Raw genomic sequence first — 6,000 nt, 5'->3', positions numbered from 1 at the left:
ACACAAGTACTGGGGTGAGTGGTTCTCAGTAGACAGAACAGTTTCCGATAGTTAGTTGTTCTACACAAGTCCTGGGGTGAGTGGTTCTCAGTAGACAGAACAGTTTCCGATGGTAGTTGTTCTACACAAGTCCTGGGGTGAGTGGTTCTCAGTAGACAGAACAGTTTCCGATGGTAGTTGTTCTACACAAGTCCTGGGGTGAGTGGTTCTCAGTAGACAGAACAGTTTCCGATAGTATGTTGTTCTACACAAGTCCTGGGGTGAGTGGTTCTCAGTAGACAGAACAGTTTCCGATGGTAGTTGTTCTACACAAGTCCTGGGGTGAGTGGTTCTCAGTAGACAGAACAGTTTCCGATGGTAGTTGTTCTACACAAGTCCTGGGGTGAGTGGTTCTCAGTAGACAGAACAGTTTCCGATGGTAGTTGTTCTACACAAGTCCTGGGGTGAGTGGTTCTCAGTAGACAGAACAGTTTCCGATAGTTAGTTGTTCTACACAAGTCCTGGGGTGAGTGGTTCTCAGTAGACAGAACAGTTTCCGATGGTAGTTGTTCTACACAAGTCCAGGGGTGAGTGGTTCTCAGTAGACAGAACAGTTTCCGATGGTAGTTGTTCTACACAAGTCCTGGGGTGAGTGGTTCTCAGTAGACAGAACAGTTTCCGATGGTAGTTGTTCTACACAAGTCCTGGGGTGAGTGGTTCTCAGTAGACAGAACAGTTTCCGATAGTTAGTTGTTCTACACAAGTTCTGGGGGTGAGTCGTTCTCAGTAGACAGAACAGTTTCCGATGGTAGTTGTTCTACACAAGTCCTGGGGTGAGTCGTTCTCAGTAGACAGAACAGTTTCCGATAGTTAGTTGTTCTACACAAGTCCTGGGGTGAGTGGTTCTCAGTAGACAGAACAGTTTCCGATGGTAGTTGTTCTACACAAGTCCTGGGGTGAGTGGTTCTCAGTAGACAGAACAGTTTCCGATGGTAGTTGTTCTACACAAGTCCTGGGGTGAGTGGTTCTCAGTAGACAGAACAGTTTCCGATAGTTAGTTGTTCTACACAAGTCCTGGGGTGAGTGGTTCTCAGTAGACAGAACAGTTTCCGATGGTAGTTGTTCTACACAAGTCCAGGGGTGAGTGGTTCTCAGTAGACAGAACAGTTTCCGATGGTAGTTGTTCTACACAAGTCCTGGGGTGAGTGGTTCTCAGTAGACAGAACAGTTTCCGATGGTAGTTGTTCTACACAAGTCCTGGGGTGAGTGGTTCTCAGTAGACAGAACAGTTTCCGATAGTTAGTTGTTCTACACAAGTCCTGGGGTGAGTCGTTCTCAGTAGACAGAACAGTTTCCGATGGTAGTTGTTCTACACAAGTCCTGGGGTGAGCGGTTCTCAGTAGACAGAACAGTTTCCGATGGTAGTTGTTCTACACAAGTCCTGGGGTGAGTGGTTCTCAGTAGACAGAACAGTTTCCGATGGTAGTTGTTCTACACAAGTCCTGGGGTGAGTGGTTCTCAGTAGACAGAACAGTTTCCGATGGTAGTTGTTCTACACAAGTCCTGGGGTGAGTGGTTCTCAGTAGACAGAACAGTTTCCGATAGTTAGTTGTTCTACACAAGTCCTGGGATGAGTGGTTCTCAGTAGACAGAACAGTTTCCGATGGTAGTTGTTCCACACAAGTCCTGGGGTGAGTGGTTCTCAGTAGACAGAACAGTTTCCGATGGTAGTTGTTCTACACAAGTCCTGGGGTGAGTGGTTCTCAGTAGACAGAACAGTTTCCGATGGTAGTTGTTCTACACAAGTCCTGGGGTGAGTGGTTCTCAGTAGACAGAACAGTTTCCGATAGTTAGTTGTTCTACACAAGTCCTGGGGTGAGTGGTTCTCAGTAGACAGAACAGTTTCCGATGGTTAGTTGTTCTACACAAATCCTGGGGTGAGGTGTTCTCAGTAGACAGAACAGTTTCCGATGGTAGTTGTTCTACACAAGTCCTGGGGTGAGTGGTTCTCAGTAGACAGAACAGTTTCCGATGGTAGTTGTTCTACACAAATCCTGGCGTGAGTGGTTCTCAGTAGACAGAACAGTTTCCGATAGTTAGTTTTTCTACACAAGTCCTGGGGTGAGTGGTTCTCAGTAGACAGAACCGTTTCTGATGGTAGTTGTTCTACACAAGTCCTGGTGTGAGCGGTTCTCAGTAGACAGAACAGTTTCCGATGGTAGTTGTTCTACACAAGTCCTGGGGTGAGTGGTTCTCAGTAGACAGAACAGTTTCCGATGTTAGTTGTTCTACACAAGTCCTGGGGTGAGTGGTTCTCAGTAGACAGAACAGTTTCCGATGGTAGTTGTTCTACACAAGTCCTGGGGTGAGCGGTTCTCAGTAGACAGAACAGTTTCCGATGGTAGTTGTTCTACACAAGTCCTGGGGTGAGTGGTTCTCAGTAGACAGAACAGTTTCCGATAGTTAGTTGTTCTACACAAGTCCTGGGGTGAGTGGTTCTCAGTAGACAGAACAGTCTCCGATGGTAGTTGTTCTACACAAGTCCTGGGGTGAGCGGTTCTCAGTAGACACCACAGTTTCCGATGGTAGTTGTTCTACACAATTCCTGGGGTGAGTGGTTCTCAGTAGACAGAACAGTTTCCGATGGTAGTTGTTCTACACAAGTCCTGGGGTGAGCGGTTCTCAGTAGACAGAACCGTTTCCGATGGTAGTTGTTCTACACAAGTCCTGGGGTGAGTGGTTCTCAGTAGACAGAACAGTTTCCGATAGTTAGTTGTTCTACACAAGTCCTGGGGTGAGTGGTTCTCAGTAGACAGAACAGTTTCCGATGGTAGTTGTTCTACACAAGTCCTGGAGTAAGCGGTTCTCAGTAGGCAGAACAGTTTCCGATGGTAGTTGTTCTACACAAGTCCTGGGCTGAGCGGTTCTCAGTAGACAGAACAGTTTCCGATGGTAGTTGTTCTACACAAGTCCTGGGGTGAGTGGTTCTCAGTAGACAGAACAGTTTCCGATGGTAGTTGTTCTACACAAGTCCTGGGGTGAGTGGTTCTCAGTAGACAGAACAGTTTCCGATGGTAGTTGTTCTACACAAGTCCTGGGGTGAGCGGTTCTCAGTAGACAGAACAGTTTCCGATGGTAGTTGTTCTACACAAGTCCTAGGGTGAGTGGTTCTCAGTAGACAGAACAGTTTCCGATGGTAGTTGTTCTACACAATCCTGGGGTGAGTGGTTCTCAGTAGACAGAACAGTTTCCGATGGTAGTTGTTCTACACAAGTCCTGGGGTGAGCGGTTCTCAGTAGACAGAACAGTTTCCGATGGTAGTTGTTCTACACAAGTCCTGGGGTGAGTGGTTCTCAGTAGACAGAACAGTTTTCGGATGGTAGTTGTTCTACACAAGTCCTAGGGTGAGTGGTTCTCAGTAGACAGAACAGTTTCCGATGGTAGTTGTTCTACACAAGTCCTGGGGTGAGTGGTTCTCAGTAGACAGAACAGTTTCCGATGGTAGTTGTTCTACACAAGTCCTGGGGTGAGTGGTTCTCAGTAGACAGAACAGTTTCCGATGGTAGTTGTTCTACACAAGTCCTGGGGTGAGCGGTTCTCAGTAGACAGAACAGTTTCCGATGGTAGTTGTTCTACACAAGTCCTGGGGTGAGCGGTTCTCAGTAGACAGAACAGTTTCCGATGGTAGTTGTTCTACACAAGTCCTGGGGTGAGCGGTTCTCAGTAGACAGAACAGTTTCCGATGGTAGTTGTTCTACACAAGTCCTGGGGTGTGTGGTTCTCAGTAGACAGAACAGTTTCCGATGGTAGTTGTTCTACACAAGTCCTAGGGTGAGTGGTTCTCAGTAGACAGAACAGTTTCCGATGGTAGTTGTTCTACACAAGTCCTGGGGTGAGTGGTTCTCAGTAGATAGAACAGTTTCCGATGGTAGTTGTTCTACACAAGTCCTGGGGTGAGTGGTTCTCAGTAGACAGAACAGTTTCCGATGTTAGTTGTTCTACACAAGTCCTGGGGTGAGTGGTTCTCAGTAGACAGAACAGTTTCCGATGTTAGTTGTTCTACACAAGTCCTGGGGTGAGTGGTTCTCAGTAGACAGAACAGTTTCCGATGGTAGTTGTTCTACACAAGTACTGGGGTGAGTGGTTCTCAGTAGACAGAACAGTTTCCGATGTTAGTTGTTCTACACAAGTCCTGGGGTGAGTGGTTCTCAGTAGACAGAACAGTTTCCGATGGTAGTTGTTCTACACAAGTCCTGGGGTGAGTCGTTCTCAGTAGACAGAACAGTTTCCGATGGTAGTTGTTCTACACATGTCCTAGGGTGAGTGGTTCTCAGTAGACAGTACAGTTTCCGATGGTTAGTTGTTCTACACAAGTCCTGGGGTGAGTGGTTCTCAGTAGACAGAACAGTTTCCGATGTTAGTTGTTCTACACAAGTCCTGGGGTGAGTTGTTCTCAGTAAACAGAACAGTTTCCGATGGTAGTTGTTCTACACAAGTCCTGGGGTGAGTGGTTCTCAGTAGACAGAACAGTTTCCGATGGTAGTTGTTCTACACAAGTCCTGGGGTGAGTGGTTCTCAGTAGACAGAACAGTTTCCGATGGTAGTTGTTCTACACAAGTCCTAGGGTGAGTGGTTCTCAGTAGACAGAACAGTTTCCCATGGTTAGTTGTTCTACACAAGTCCTGGGGTGAGTGGTTCTCAGTAGACAGAACAGTTTCCGATGTTAGTTGTTCTACACAAGTCCTGGGGTGAGTGGTTCTCAGTAGACAGAACAGTTTCCGATGGTAGTTGTTCTACACAAGTACTGGGGTGAGTGGTTCTCAGTAGACAGAACAGTTTCCGATGGTAGTTGTTCTACACAAGTCCTGGGGTGAGTTGTTCTCAGTAGACAGAACAGTTTCCGATGGTAGTTGTTCTACACAAGTCCTGGGGTGAGTGGTTCTCAGTAGACAGAACAGTTTCCGATGGTAGTTGTTCTACACATGTCCTAGGGTGAGTGGTTCTCAGTAGACAGTACAGTTTCCGATGGTTAGTTGTTCTACACAAGTCCTGGGGTGAGTGGTTCTCAGTAGACAGAACAGTTTCCGATAGTTAGTTGTTCTACACAAGTCCTGGGGTGAGTTGTTCTCAGTAAACAGAACAGTTTCCGATGGTAGTTGTTCTACACAAGTCCTGGGGTGAGTGGTTCTCAGTAGACAGAACAGTTTCCGATGGTAGTTGTTCTACACAAGTCCTGGGGTGAGTGGTTCTCAGTAGACAGAACAGTTTCCGATGGTAGTTGTTCTACACAAGTCCTAGGGTGAGTGGTTCTCAGTAGACAGAACAGTTTCCGATGGTTAGTTGTTGTACACACGTCCTGGGGTGAGTGGTTCTCAGTAGACAGAACAGTTTCCGATGGTAGTTGTTCTACACAAGTCCTGGGGTGAGTTGTTCTCAGTAGACAGAACAGTTTCCGATGGTAGTTGTTCTACACAAGTCCTGGGGTGAGTGGTTCTCAGTAGACAGAACAGTTTCCGATGGTAGTTGTTCTACACAAGTCCTGGGGTTAGTGGTTCTCAGTAGACAGAACAGTTTCCGATGGTAGTTGTTCTAGACAAGTCCTGGAGGTGAGTGGTTCTCAGTAAACAGAACAGGTTCCGATTGTTAGTTCTTCTACACAAGTCCCGGCGGTTACTGGTTCTCAGTAGACAGTTCTTGAGTTGGAAACCACCGAGGAAAAGATTATTCCCGTATTGACACGAAGAAGTTATAAGCGAAGTTGCTACAGAAAAGGTTTAATTTTTTTGGAGCAATTCTGGTTTCTGATTGGTTGGTAGCAGAACATGAATTAATTTGATTCTTCCGTTCCTAGAAGCATCGTTTATAAATAGAATCGCCCGACTGTGCGGGATCATACCCCCATTATACTTAAAAAATATTATACTTCAAAAATATTATACTTCAAAAATATTATACTTCAAAAATATTATACTTCAAAAATATTATACTTCAAAAATATTATACTTCAAAAAAATTATACTT

Source organism: Euprymna scolopes, chromosome 19, assembly GCF_053919585.1.
Source record: "Euprymna scolopes isolate OS-2025 chromosome 19, ASM5391958v1, whole genome shotgun sequence".
NCBI lineage: Eukaryota > Metazoa > Mollusca > Cephalopoda > Sepiida > Sepiolidae > Euprymna > Euprymna scolopes.
The sequence above is the reverse complement of the archived record's forward strand: the minus strand, read 5'-3'. Positions refer to the sequence as shown.